Source organism: Taudactylus pleione, unplaced genomic scaffold, assembly GCF_031769625.1.
Source record: "Taudactylus pleione unplaced genomic scaffold, aTauple2 ptg001346l, whole genome shotgun sequence".
Taxonomy (NCBI): Eukaryota; Metazoa; Chordata; class Amphibia; order Anura; family Myobatrachidae; genus Taudactylus; species Taudactylus pleione.
In genome coordinates, this window is record NW_028285746.1 from 577,125 (window position 1) to 592,389 (window position 15,265).

Sequence of the window (15,265 nt, forward strand, 5' to 3'; positions counted from 1 at the left end):
CCTCATACTGTACCCTTAAAATTACATTCAAGGAGATACTGTAACTACATTTTTGCTTCCACAAGATATAAATCCTTTATTTGGTATGTACGTAAGATTGTATTAGATCTATATTCTAACACCTTATCTTCAGTCTTTCAACATCTACATATTGCATATGATCCACAACGATGACTCCTTTCAAATTAATCCTAGTTCTTCTTTTAGTTATTGATAGAACACTCTTTACTAACAAACTCTTTAGACTTTCAGTTTTCTATATATGAATCTTGGTTTGTTAGTTACATATTCTTTTTTCTTCCTGATAATACTTTAGAGATGTTTATGTTGTGAGGTATACTTAGTGATGAACATCACCTCCTTGTTAATCTTCTGTATCTTTTATTTTTTTCCTTTTAGAGCATCATTCTGCTCTAAATTTCTGCTCTTTTCTTTTGCTTTTGGAACCATATTGTGATTGTATCCTTTACTAAGGAATTGTTTCTCCATAACCCTAGCTTGATACCACTATTTTTGTACAGTTCCTTCTTAAGCATTGGAACTGACTATTCGATATGCTTCTAATCCTGTTATCATGATGAGTACTATCCTGGTTGATATAAGAGTTACAATCAGTTAGTTTTACTAATTTTTTTGTTAATAAATTTTCACCTTCTATATAAATGGTCAGATCCACGAAATTGACCTCTGTAGGGCTTATTTGGAAGGACAATTCTATGTTCTAATTATTCAAATTCAGATAGTTACAGAATTAGTTTAATGATGTTTCATCACCTCCCCACGCAAATAGCATGTCATTTATGTAGCGGATCCAGAACACTAACCTTGCACCCCATTGGTGGCCTGTCCATACTGATTGATCTTCCAATGGGACATAAACAAGTTAGCATAACTTGGGTGTCAGCCTAGTGCCCATCGCTGTGCCAGACAACTGCAGGTAGAAGTTTCCTTCATACCAGAAAAAATTATTATTGAGAATAAATGATATACCCTACAAAATAGATTTTTTTCTTTATCACTTATTTCTTCCTTGTTTAAATGGTATTCCACAGCCTCTATACCTATGTTGGATAATAATATATAACACTTTGACATCTGCTGTTACAAGGAAAATATCCAGACTGCCAATTGAGTTCAGTGAGCTTTTCAATCACAGAAATTGTATCCTTTACATGTGAATTACTAAGGGTTGTATTTTATGCACCAGAATAAGGCAAATTAGATGTTATAGAATCCACTCCAGGCGCCCCAGAGATTTCTTTGTGCATTTATGCACCTTGAGGAGTATATATAGTACTGGAATGGACAGAATTTCCAATTTCATATAATCAGCTTCTTCCTCTGAGAGGACATTATAAGTAGTGTATAATTCTATAATTCTGAGTACCTCTAATTTCTTCTGTATATTATTTGAGAGATCACCTCTTAATTTTTAAGTCTCTTTGTTGAAAATCTGACACTCAGGATGATATTCATCTCAGTTTAGCATAACCACCCCACCGCCTTTGGCACCCATTAGGCCCCTTAATACAAATTGATCACTGTTTAAATACCGCAGCTAATATGAGTATAGTTGCTAACCATGTAAATACTTTTATGGCCACAGTCTATCAATTTCTAATAGCTACTTCCAGTGGTGGAACTTGTGAGTGGTGGGCCAAGGTACAACAATATGCTTTAAGCCCCCACACACACACTGCAAATCAGGGAGTTTTTGTGGGCGCCATAGGAGTGCATCTGAAAAGTGGGCATGGGCGTGTGGGGAAGGGGTGTAGCCTCACAGCACACAGGTTATCAGTAGCACCATATAATGCAGAGAGTGTTGCAGTGAATGCCATATATTATAGGGAGCATTGATGTAACCACCATATAATGCAGAGAACATTGCAGTCACCACCATTTATATCAATGATCATTGCAGTGACCATCAAATAATGCAGAGAACATTGAAGTGACCACCATATAATGCAAAGAGCATCATGGTGAGTGCCATATAATACAAGACCATCAGTGCCCGCCATGTCTAGAAGGAGGATCTGCGTGGTCCCTATCAGTGATGTGCAGTGATGGCTGTGGAGGCACTGGCTAGTATCAGAGCCAGATTTACACACACCTACATGAACCCGAGGGGTTATGTGGACATTATACAAAGGTACAACATATTGCAACATATAGTGCTGGAAATTTGGTGAGTTTTGATCAGGGATGTGCGGAAAATGTAGACAGGGAGATTTGACTATAAAAATTATACGAATAATACAAAAAAGATATTTATAGTCAAAACTCAGGAATATAACTAAGTATGACAGGAAAGGCTCTGTCTCACCTGACCGCACATCACTGGTCCCCGTTGAGCTCCATGGCATAGGAAAAGAGAGACAGGGCTAGACTGGAGAGGAAGGGGCAGGGACTCGGGTTTAGGGGGCAGGCAGAGGAGAGGAGGGGCGGGGACCCAAGTGAAGGAACTGAGAGATAGAGTATGTAGATAAATAGTCACTCTAGTCTAGAGTGACAGGTAGAGGATACGAAGGGGAGGGATCCCCTCCTCTCCTCATTTATTACGGCCCATGGCCGGCCGCAACGTGCTGTAATGAGTCAGATTGGCCTGTCACAGTGCGGCACTGGGTATTTAAGGGAGTGCAGAGCTTCCTTTCATTGCCAGTGCAACGTGTTTCTCAGCGAGAGCTGAGAGTTCCTGTGCTCATTCACCTGTCTGTTGGCATCATTACCTAGCCTGCTTCACCCTGCCTGTTCCAGCCCCGCTGGATTCTCCTGCCTCCTCCATTGCCTCTCCCTTGCCTGAGTACCTGTGTCAGCTGTTACCCTGTACCCTGCCTCCACTTGCATTTCCTCTGGACATTATTTCTTCAGCCTGCATTCATTTCAGCCTCACAAAACCTAGAACACTGGACTGCCTTCTGTTTATCACTACCTGGACTTTTTCCCATTGCCTCACTACAGTTACCAAGTACACTTTAGTGCTATACCCAGACTTTTTGTCTTCATTAAAAACTCCACATTTATATTTAAACTGTTTCAGTGTCTGCTTCAGTGTCTGCTCCTATTACCACCCTGGGCCCACAACAAAACCAGAACCTCACAAGTACAGTTGTCAGTGGTGCAGTATTTGTGTGCTAAAATAAGTATCACCATACAGCATGTTCAGGTTAAAATAAAGAAAATGATGCTTTAATATCGTCAACATATAGCACCAATAAATAGGACACAACACTGGGCACTACCTCATTTCTTAAGCCCTATCAAGGTCTGCGGACAACCTCACACAAAATATCAGTCCTGTCTGCTTCTTGTTGGTATGGCCACAGGCCTGGCCTCCAATGGCTTCCTGGCCACTGGCCTGGGTTGGCTGCCACAGCACCACTTGAGCTGTATCCTCTGGACGGCAGATAGGTGTGCTCACATCCCTTTTTAAACTTGTGTGGTATGATCCTACACAGCACAGATTCAGTGGCTCACCAATGCCATGTAGCCTCATTGTATTGTTTGTATTAAAGGCCCCCATTTATCAACGAAGCATAACCCCTTTAGTGCTCACTAAAGGGGTTATGCCACCATTTCTGGATTTAACAAACAGTAGTAATTTAAGATTACCTCTGTTTGTCAAGCATCGCTCTCGCCATCTTTTAGATGGTGAGAGCGATGCGGTCCCCATTGCCGACACTGGAGACAGGTGGTGCCTTTCCCTCTTTAGCGAAGCCTTCCAGGCACTGGCGAGTCCCCATATCATGCACATGCGCAGACAGACCTTCGTATATGCGCATAACACAGGAGCCTCATTGCTGGCAACATTAGGCTGTCAGCAGCCCAGCGGAGGACCTCGCAGAGGAGGTGGACTTTGCGGGACCAGTGGATTTTTTGTTTGTATCACAGTGATAGTAAATGTAAAATTGTGCTGGTGTTCCAGGGCTTGGATTATAGCTGGGGACAACCACTAACATGGGAAACAAACATACTTGATTACTTTTTTACCTGCATCTAAAATTCTCTTAGTGGATTGGTGTTTATCAAATGTACCTTCACCGACACACCCTGATTGACATTATTATTATTATTATTATTATTATTATCCATCCCATTATAGAACACTGCTTTATTTTACCTCCCATCTTAGTCAGCTTATTTTTTTTAAATCTCAGGCAGAACAAAGACAACCAGATGCTTATCTGTATGTTGTTGAGGAAATGTAGCATTTTACAGGTGGTCTCTGAGACTCTGATGCGAAATACATTTTTAAGCATTCAAAGACACCAGTAGCCCCCCATGCTTCTAGCAGAATGGCATACTGTAAATGTACCGGAGCACAGACTTAGTTGGCACAGAAAATAGATAAAAACATACATTGTAATTGATACGTTGGAGATTTTGGCAATCACTTTACAGAGGTGGCTTAAGATCATACAGGTGACCTTATTGTTACCTCCCTCTACAGAATATTGAAAGTCTCATGACTAGGTAATGTACACAGCTGATATTGTACAGTATTGCCAGCAGGCACGGTAAACAAGTGATTTTTTGTATTTATGACATTTTGCTGAAGCACACAGATTTCATTGCAGTGTCCTCCTGCCTCATGTCCTTTCCCACAGAAAAGAATCAACCCCTGGACTGTGTCCTACAGCCAGTGCCGGGCAGGGGAGGAGCTCACCATGACACTCATCAATTTTAAACAAAACAGAGGAGGCAAGATAGTGCTATGTCTTTTTAATGAGTATCGAATGTTGGTCCACAGCCAAATGCAGGGAGATTAAAAGAAAGGACTACCATAAAATCCTTCCCTGTCTCCAAAGGATACATCTCCACTCAGTCACATTGCAACCTGGTCACAATGGGTATGTAGCTAATTACCTTAACGCTGATTATCTCTACATATATTCTTACTGATATAACATGAATATTATAAGATGAGAGATTATATGTTGTTACTTTTTGCTTTATTTTTAAGTTTGTAGAGTGTACAATGTTTATATGTGACCCTACTAGTTATTCTGTGGTCTTTAATAATTGTTAAGCATAAGATCACTAATAATAATATCCCTGTACACTTACACAATGCTCAGGGCCTGATTCAGAGATTTTCGCAAAGCCGATATTTACGCAGATCGAGTGATTGATGCCAATTGTGCATACGCAAAAGCTGCAGTGCATATGCGCAGTGTTTGCATTGTGATTACACTCGTACAGAGGAACCACTTGCAAAGTGAGTTACAGGTAGTCAACGTTTGGAGGTAGTAATGAGGGTAATTGTTTAAACACCATTTCTTGGGCGCCCATAAATTATCCATTTGTGATCTTCTTCACAGCATGAGAGCTCTCCGCGTGTCAGGAGAGCTGCAGTCTTTGCGGCTGGTCAGACCTGACTTATATGCTGTGTGGCTATCCGACGGGCGTCTATGTTACCGATGCTTACACTGTTGAACGTCGTGGGACGGATATGAGAAGGCAGCAGTGGGCGTTGCTATGCTTAGGTAATTGTATGGTGGTGTTGTGCACTCCTGGGGATTTAAGTAAGAGGGTAGAAATTCCCTATTGCAGCTATAGACAGTTCCCTTCGTCACTGGAAATTAGAGATAAATAGTAATGGTTATTGTGTCTAAACAACAGCGCAGCAGGGAGTTGGTGACTCAATGTGCAATGAATGTATAATAAAATTGTTTTTAATCTAAACACAGTATGACAAGATAAATTACAATCACATGTTAAAATACATCTATATATATTAGTACAGTCTCCGGTGTGCAAAGAGTAAATGCCAGATGAATTGCGCATATGTTGTGCACATCAACAGCTCGTCAGCTGGGGAGATAATGTTTATAGTAAAAAGTTCAAGATCTTTGTTCAGCAGCTACTGACTTGGATACAAAGTATCAGATGGATATAGGTGGATATCATCTCTCCTACCTTGTTTCCAAAACAGTTCCTCGGCTGTCCTAGATATATACTCACCACACTTCCGTGTGGCTGTAATGCTGTGTATGCCACCCGATCTTCTGACTTCTCCTCCTGTCCTCCGCCAGCGTCTTGAGATGTGCTGTCTTGCTTGGCGGGTGTTTGCCGGCGGTGAGTGTGCACGCTGATCCTCGCCGGAAAGCTGAAGACGGGAGTCCGTGAAGCAAGTTGAGAGGGGGGGGCGTGGCCAACGCATTTCACCCGCTTGTGCGGGCTTCGTCAGGGCTATGTGATTGGTTTGTGGTGGGGAAGCCTTTTATTCAGAAGGATAGATGGCTCCTCCTTAGGTGCTAAAGTCTTATTTTATGCTTGGCTAAGCTTTGGAAGGCATTAGTGTATTTTAGTAAATGCGATCCATGATAGATTGCAGTCATCATTGCATTAGCCTAAATCTCTGAATCAGTCCTTCAGTCTGAATTGCGGATTGTATAGCATGCAGCTAGCTATACAAATATCTAAAATATACATTATAATCTTTATAATGCAATATAAACATCACAATGATACATTTTCTTTACATTTCTGATTTCCAGTCTTGTATTTTTTTTTGTCTCCTGTTAAATGTACTGTAGTGAAATGGTATGACACCCCTGCTGCCCCCATATATGCTCCATTTAGACCCTGTAAATCTGGGTAAGATATAATATAATATTGGAGGTTGTGCATGAAATAAGCTGAGCAGTGCCTGACACAGTGATCACTTTGTTTCACAACCCGCAAATATACAGTAGTTCCAACAAATGAATCTCTGCTGAGCTGCACTATAGCTGTTCTTTTTTTGTATTGGTCAGAGGTATGCATTGTGGTGTGGGATATGAAGTCGACATTCAGAATGTCAACACAATAATGTTGACATGGTCTGAATGTTGACAGGGTTCCAAATCCAATATTTGACATTTCAACATTCACAATGTCAACACTGACTTAGGGGCAGATTCTTCGTCTGCCGATTTCTGTGCAAGGATGCAAACAGCAAATGTTTGCATAGAGTCCATGCATCTGTCTGTCCTACTCTGAGTCATAGGGAACACAGCCCGATTTGTCCCTCTGTGAAAGTGGGCATATCGGGGCCGCAACTGGGTGACAACAATGCGAATGCACAGAACCTCCCTATCCTGTGGGAGAGTCATGGGAGTGCCATAGGCATGTAGCTAAAGCTCGGTGCAATTCTAAACCATGTGTATGGGAAATGGGAGGCTGTCTCTTGCACTTAGTATGGGGCTGGTTCAAGTGCCAGTATTAATGATGATGGTAGCAGAGGCTGGCGTAAAATCATTGGGCGGCACAGGGTTCCGATTGCAGATGCACAAACCCCCGCATTAGCTCTATGGGTTCTCACCTTAGTATAAGGTAGTAAATCTGGCTTCTGCGCCTGCCCACAACTACAGCCAATTTGCTTGCGATTCAGAATAAGCCCCATAATGTGGACATGTTAAAAATGTCAATATTATGCATGTTGACAGTGAGAATGGCGACAATGCTAATTTCCCGTAACCCATGCCACAGTCTAACAGTAACCGCAGTCTAAGGCTAACCCTAACCTTATTTCTAACCACAGCCTATCTCTAACCCTTACCCCAGCAGTTCTCAAACTGTGGGTCGTGACCCCAAAGTGGGTTGCGGCCATCTCAGTTTGGGGTCGCGACTCACATGGGGTGAGGTTGATGACCCCTCTGAGGAGAGTGAAACCAGTTGAACTTTCTGTTATTTCAGACTCCTCGGATCACTGGCTGAGAGATCCGAGGAGTCATCAGGCAGCTCCGTCCCACCCCAGTGCTCAGCTTCTCTTGTCCTCCTGCCCAGCAGCAAAAACTGACACACAGGCAGCAAGCCTCAGCAGCAGACAGACTCAGAGGAGCCAGCTGCCGGACTCTCTCTGCAGTCTGTGCCGATGTTGTTAAGTAAGTGCAGCCTGTGGTACCACTGCTGCCAGGGTGGGAGGTCACAGAATGTGTGTTGATTGCTGTTTAGGGAGAAGAAACTTCAGCAGGAGGAGGAATGAGGGGAGTGTTGAGCACAGACCCTATGGGGGAACAGGGGAGCACACAGTGTGGGAACTGGAGAGGTGAACAGAAAAAAACAAATTAAAAACCTATTGCCTCCCCCGGTCATCCACTGCCTCCCCCTTGAAACGCACTGCACCCTCTGTCTTTTTCATCTACTACCTCCCCCTGTCACCCACTGGTTCTCCCTGTTACCCACTGTGTCCTATGTCACCCTTAGCCTCCCACTACCTCCCCAGTCACTCACTGTCTTCCCTGCCACCCTTTGCTACTCCTTGCCACCCACTGCCGCCTCCTGTCATCTACTGCCATCCTCTGCTTCTCCCTGCCACCCACTGCCTCTCTGTCACCCTCTGCCTCCCCCTGTCATCCACTGCTTCTCCCTATTACTCACTGCCTCCTATGTCACCTATTGCCTCCCCAGTCACTCTCTGCCTTTCCATGCCATGATCTGCCTCCCCCCTATCACCCTGTCTCTCCCTGTCATCCAGTCACCCCCTGCCACCCTCTGTCTCTCCCTGTCACCCTCTGCCTCCCCATGTGAGCCACTCGTTCTCCCTGTTACCCACTGCCTCCTATGTCACCCTTTTCCTCCCCAGTCACCCACTGTCTTTCCTGACACCCTATGCTGCTCCTTGCCACCCACTGCGTCTCTCTTTCACCCACTTCCCCCCCTGTCACCCACTGCTTCTTGCTGCCACCCACTGCCTCTCCATCGCCCGACGCCCTCTGCCTACCCCCTGTCACCCACTGCTTCTCCCTATTACCCACTGCCTCCTATGTCACCTATTGCCTCCCCAGTCACCCTCTGCCTTCTCATGCCACCCTCTGCCACCATCACCAACTGTTTCTCCCTGTCACCCACAGCTTCTTCCTGTTATCCACTGCCTCCTATGTCACCCTTTGCCTCCCCAGTCACCCACTGTCTCCCCAGTCACTCTCTGCCTCACCTTGCAGGGACAGGGGCTTCGAAAGGAGCTCGTCCCTGCAATGTCTAAATGTAATGATCGCATTAGCGCAGTGGCGTAAGTTCATACCAGATGCCAGCAGGCAAGTTATAATTTTTGTGCCCCCCTAAAACAAAAGGGAAAATAAATGTGGTGCATATCTATCTATCTATCTATCTATCTATCACTTATGCACAAAGGCACTAATATAGAATAGCCTTAAGTGGGGTGACTATATTGTGGGCAATAGAGGACGCACCTCCATTGTCTCCCATAGTTCTGCCCCTGCATTAGCAGATACCTCACTTCAGTTTCCATAGTGCTACTGTGCATGAGCGGTCTGCTGACCACGCATGTGTGGCAGTCATTCTGCAGTAACTTGCTGGGGTCCTGTAATAATTTTTATTGTTAGATGGGGTCCCAGAGCAAAAAAGTTTGAGAACCCCTGCCTTACCCTAACGCTAACCCTAATATGTTTATATTGTACATACAACATTTTGAACATGCCGACATTTTGTCTGTGACATGTTGAATATCAAGCTGTTGCATGTCATCATTATGAACATGTTGACATTCTGCATCAGTCAACATGACAGTGTCGGCATTCTGAATGTTGACATAGTAGCTACATACCATGTGGGAAATAAAATATATTTTATATAGGAACACATATTTTATATCTAGATGCAGAATAGCTCACCATGATTGCATATCAGAGTGTACCAGGTACATATTGCTATTAATATCGAACAAAACATTGCTGATTGACGTCTGGAGAATAGCATTTTTGTGTCAGTGTACTATGAACTGAAAGCAACCGGATGAGCTGATATGAATGTTAGGTGTTTACAATGGGCTAATCAAGAGGCAGTTTTAGGAGGTAATTGTAGTTTAAGGGCTGGCTGCAATAAGAAATGTATATATAAAGGCAGCAGCTTTCTGTGCCAAACAATTACACAATTTGAAAGCTCACTGTTAATATAATGGACTCAAAATGTATCTATTTAATTTCTTGCCTCGTCTTAACTGTTTCCTCATACAAGTATTGGTCTGCTTCCTAATTTCTAAAGAAGGATGATCACCCTGTGTATTGTGCGTTTTAGTTCAGATTAGGGGTGAGCGGGTTCGGATTTCTGAAATCCGAACCCCCCCGAGCCCCCCCGATCCGAGTCCGATCCGAATCAGGCTCGACTTTTCCCGCCTGACTCGGATCTGAAATCGAGGCAAAACGTCATCATCCCGCCTTCCGAGTCTCGCGGGTTTTGGATCCTATATAAGGTACCCACGTCGGCGCCATTTTCTCACTCGGCTGTGGACAGTGAAGAGGGAGGGTGGGAGTTAGGGCTGTGTAGTGTAGTGTAGTGTAGTGCTGCTTTTGTCCACTACTTCAAAGTCCATAGGGGCTGGCTGTGTTGTGCTGTGCTGCTGTTGTTAATAGGGGCTGTGTCCACTACTTCAAAGTCCATAGGGGCTGGCTGGACTGTGTTGTGCAGTCAGTTCTCCATAGGGGCTGTGTCCACTCCAAAGTCCTGTGCAGTGTCCCAGTCCTAAAGGAGTGCTGCAGTGTTGTCCAGGGGGTGCTCTGTCCATCAGAGGTGCTCCCCCCAAGTGCTAAAAAAATAATATATTTTCTGTGTTTGTGAATTGTGTGCGCAGTAGCCGCACGTGCATCAACAAAGTAGTGCCAAGCGTGCGCCTGTGTCATAAGTAAAGGGCCGGCTGGCTTGACCGTTAAGGGTGCTGTAACCCCCGAAAGTACACTCCAGTCCAAACCAAAAAAAAAATTATTTTCTGTGTTTGTGAATTGTGTGCGCAGTAGCCGCACGTGCATCAACAAAGTAGTGCCAAGCGTGCGCCTGTGTCATAAGTAAAGGGCCGGCTGGCTTGACCGTTAAGGGTGCTGTAACCCCCGAAAGTACACTCCAGTCCAAACCAAAAAAAAAATTATTTTCTGTGTTTGTGAATTGTGTGCGCAGTAGCCGCACGTGCATCAACAAAGTAGTGCCAAGCGTGCGCCTGTGTCATAAGTAAAGGGCCGGCTGGCTTGACCGTTAAGGGTGCTGTAACCCCCGAAAGTACACTCCAGTCCAAACCAAAAAAAAAATTATTTTCTGTGTTTGTGAATTGTGTGCGCAGTAGCCGCACGTGCATCAACAAAGTAGTGCCAAGCGTGCGCCTGTGTCATAAGTAAAGGGCCGGCTGGCTTGACCGTTAAGGGTGCTGTAACCCCCGAAAGTACACTCCAGTCCAAACCAAAAAAAAAATTATTTTCTGTGTTTGTGAATTGTGTGCGCAGTAGCCGCACGTGCATCAACAAAGTAGTGCCAAGCGTGCGCCTGTGTCATAAGTAAAGGGCCGGCTGGCTTGACCGTTAAGGGTGCTGTAACCCCCGAAAGTACACTCCAGTCCAAACCAAAAAAAAAATTATTTTCTGTGTTTGTGAATTGTGTGCGCAGTAGCCGCACGTGCATCAACAAAGTAGTGCCAAGCGTGCGCCTGTGTCATAAGTAAAGGGCCGGCTGGCTTGACCGTTAAGGGTGCTGTAACCCCCGAAAGTACACTCCAGTCCAAACCAAAAAAAAAATTATTTTCTGTGTTTGTGAATTGTGTTCGCAGTAGCCGCACGTGCATCAACAAAGTAGTGCCAAGCGTGCGCCTGTGTCATAAGTAAAGGGCCGGCTGGCTTGACCGTTAAGGGTGCTGTAACCCCCGAAAGTACACTCCAGTCCAAACCAAAAAAAAAATTATTTTCTGTGTTTGTGAATTGTGTGCGCAGTAGCCGCACGTGCATCAACAAAGTAGTGCCAAGCGTGCGCCTGTGTCATAAGTAAAGGGCCGGCTGGCTTGACCGTTAAAGGGTGCTGTAACCCCCGAAAGTACACTCCAGTCCAAACCAAAAAAAAATTATTTTCTGTGTTTGTGAATTGTGTGCGCAGTAGCCGCACGTGCATCAACAAAGTAGTGCCAAGCGTGCACCTGTGTCATAAGTAAAGGGCCGGCTGGCTTGACCGTTAAGGGTGCTGTAACCCCCGAAAGTACACTCCAGTCCAAACCAAAAAAAAAATTATTTTCTGTGTTTGTGAATTGTGTGCGCAGTAGCCGCACGTGCATCAACAAAGTAGTGCCAAGCGTGCGCCTGTGTCATAAGTAAAGGGCCGGCTGGCTTGACCGTTAAAGGGTGCTGTAACCCCCAAAGTACACTCCAGTCCAAACCAAAAAAAAAATTATTTTCTGTGTTTGTGAATTGTGTGCGCAGTAGCCGCACGTGCATCAACAAAGTAGTGCCAAGCGTGCGCCTGTGTCATAAGTAAAGGGCCGGCTGGCTTGACCGTTAAAGGGTGCTGTAACCCCCGAAAGTACACTCCAGTCCAAACCAAAAAAAAATTATTTTCTGTGTTTGTGAATTGTGTGCGCAGTAGCCGCACGTGCATCAACAAAGTAGTGCCAAGCGTGCGCCTGTGTCATATGTAAAGGGCCGGCTGGCTTGACCGTTAAAGGGTGCTGTAACCCCCGAAAGTACACTCCAGTCCAAACCAAAAAAAAATTATTTTCTGTGTTTGTGAATTGTGTGCGCAGTAGCCGCACGTGCATCAACAAAGTAGTGCCAAGCGTGCGCCTGTGTCATAAGTAAAGGGCCGGCTGGCTTGACCGTTAAAGGGTGCTGTAACCCCCGAATGTACACTCCAGTCCAAACCAAAAAAAAATAATTTTCTGTGTTTGTGAATTGTGTGCGCAGTAGCCGCACGTGCATCAACAAAGTAGTGCCAAGCGTGCGCCTGTGTCATAAGTAAAGGGCCGGCTGGCTTGACCGTTAAGGGTGCTGTAACCCCCGAAAGTACACTCCAGTCCAAACCAAAAAAAAATTATTTTCTGTGTTTGTGAATTGTGTGCGCAGTAGCCGCACGTGCATCAACAAAGTAGTGCCAAGCGTGCGCCTGTGTCATAAGTAAAGGGCCGGCTGGCTTGACCGTTAAAGGGTGCTGTAACCCCCGAAAGTACACTCCAGTCCAAACCAAAAAAAAAATTATTTTCTGTGTTTGTGAATTGTGTGCGCAGTAGCCGCACGTGCATCAACAAAGTAGTGCCAAGCGTGCGCCTGTGTCATAAGTAAAGGGCCGGCTGGCTTGACCGTTAAGGGTGCTGTAACCCCCGAAAGTACACTCCAGTCCAAACCAAAAAAAAAATTATTTTCTGTGTTTGTGAATTGTGTGCGCAGTAGCCGCACGTGCATCAACAAAGTAGTGCCAAGCGTGCGCCTGTGTCATAAGTAAAGGGCTGGCTGGCTTGACCGTTAAAGGGTGCTGTAACCCCCGAAAGTACACTCCAGTCCAAACCAAAAAAAAATTATTTTCTGTGTTTGTGAATTGTGTGCGCAGTAGCCGCACGTGCATCAACAAAGTAGTGCCAAGCGTGCGCCTGTGTCATAAGTAAAGAGCCGGCTGGCTTGACCGTTAAAGGGTGCTGTAACCCACAAAGTACACTCCAGTCCAAACCAAAAAAAAAATTATTTTCTGTGTTTAGCCGCACGTATATATCAAATCGATATAACATACATGGAGGACCAAACTTTCTCCGATAAAAATAAAATAGAGAAAGATCAAGAACCACTTCCTCCTAGTGCTGAAGCTGCTGCCACTAGTCATGACATAGACGATAACATGCCATCAACGTCGTCTGCCAAGGCCGATGCCCAATGTCATAGTAGAGGGCACATACAATCCCAAATGGCAAAGTTCAGGAAAATGACCTTGAAAAAGACATTTAAATCAGCTGAAGAGAAACGTAAACTTGCCAATATGCCATTTACGACACGGAGTGGCAAGGAACGGCTAAGGTCGATCCCTAGTATGTTCATGACTAGTGGTTCAGCTTCACATGACGATGGAAGCCCTCCTCCCACTAAAAAAATCAAAAGAGTTAAGCTGGCAAAAGCACAGCGAAGAACTGTGCTTTCTAAGAAGATATCACAAATCCCCAAGGAGAGTCCAAGTGTGGTGGTGGTTGCGATGCCTGACCTTCCCAGCACTGGACGGGAAGAGGTGGCTCTTTCCACCATTTGCACGCCCCCTGCAAGTGCTGAAAGGAGCACCCACAGTCCACTTGCTGATATGCAAATTGAAGATGTCACTGTTGAAGTACAACAGGATGAGGATACTGGTGTAGCTGGCGCTGAGGAGGAAGTTGGCGAGGAGGATTCTGATGGTGATGTGGTTTGTTTAAATCAGGCTCCGGGGGAGACAGTTGTTGTCCGTGGGATGAAAAAGCCCATCACGGTCATGCCTGGGCAGAAGACCAAACATTCCACCTCTTTGGTCTGGCAATATTTCTATCCAAATCCGGACAACAACTGTCTTGCCATATGTACCATATGTAAAGGTGAAATAAGTAGGGGTAGGGACGTCAACCACCTAGGAACATCCTCCCTTATACGGCACCTGCAGCGCGTTCATAAAAAGTTACTGTCAAGTTCAGAAACTTTGGCTAAGACCGTAAGCAGTCCAGGGACACCTAAATCCCGTTGTCCTGTTGTATCCAAGCGCCTGCAAACCACACCGTCAACTCCCTCCTCGTCAATTTCCTCCTTAGTCAGGATCGGAAGTAGTCCTGCAGGCCATGTCACTGGCATGACTGACTCTCCTATCCGGGATTCCTCTGGAGGATCCTGCATTGCTACGCCTACTGCTGCCGCTGCTGCTGTTGCTGCTGCTGGGAGTCGTTCATCATCCCAGAGAGGAAGTAGGAACACCACTACTTTTACTAAACAATTGACCCTCCAACAGTCCTTAGCGAGGAGGATGAAGTACGACAGCAGTCATCCTGAAGCAAAACGTATAACTGAGGCCTTGACTGCTATGTTGGTGTTAGACGTGCGTCCGGTATCCGCCATTAGTGCAGTGGGATTTAGACAACTGATGGAGGTAGTGTGTCCCCGGTTCCAAATCCCGTCTAGATTCCACTTCACTAGGCAGGCGATACCGAGACTGTACAGAAACGTCAGAAAAAGTGTCCTCAGTGTCCTGAAAAATGCCGTTGTACACAATGTCCACTTAACCACGGACATGTGGACAAGTGGAACAGGGCAGACTAAGGACTATATGACTGTGACAGCCCACTGGGTAGATGTATCACCTTACGCAGCAACAGCAGCAGCGTCACCAGTAGCAGCATCTCAGAAATGCCAGCTCGTTACAAGGCAGGCTACGCTGTGTATCACCGGTTTCAGTAAGAGGCACACCGCCGACAACCTCTTAGAGAAACTGAGGGAAATCATCGCCCAGTGGCTTACCCCACTTAGACTCTCCTGGGGATTTGTGATATCTGACAACGCCACCAATATTGTGCGGGCAT

At 45.3% G+C, this 15,265-nt stretch overlaps 1 protein-coding gene across 1 annotated transcript in view; it reads left to right on the top strand.

The window, feature by feature from the left end:
• LOC148443036 (solute carrier family 15 member 1-like) overlaps window positions 1-15,265 on the top strand; it is a 160,415-nt gene that overhangs the window by 31,008 nt on the left and 114,142 nt on the right. The window lies entirely within an intron of this gene.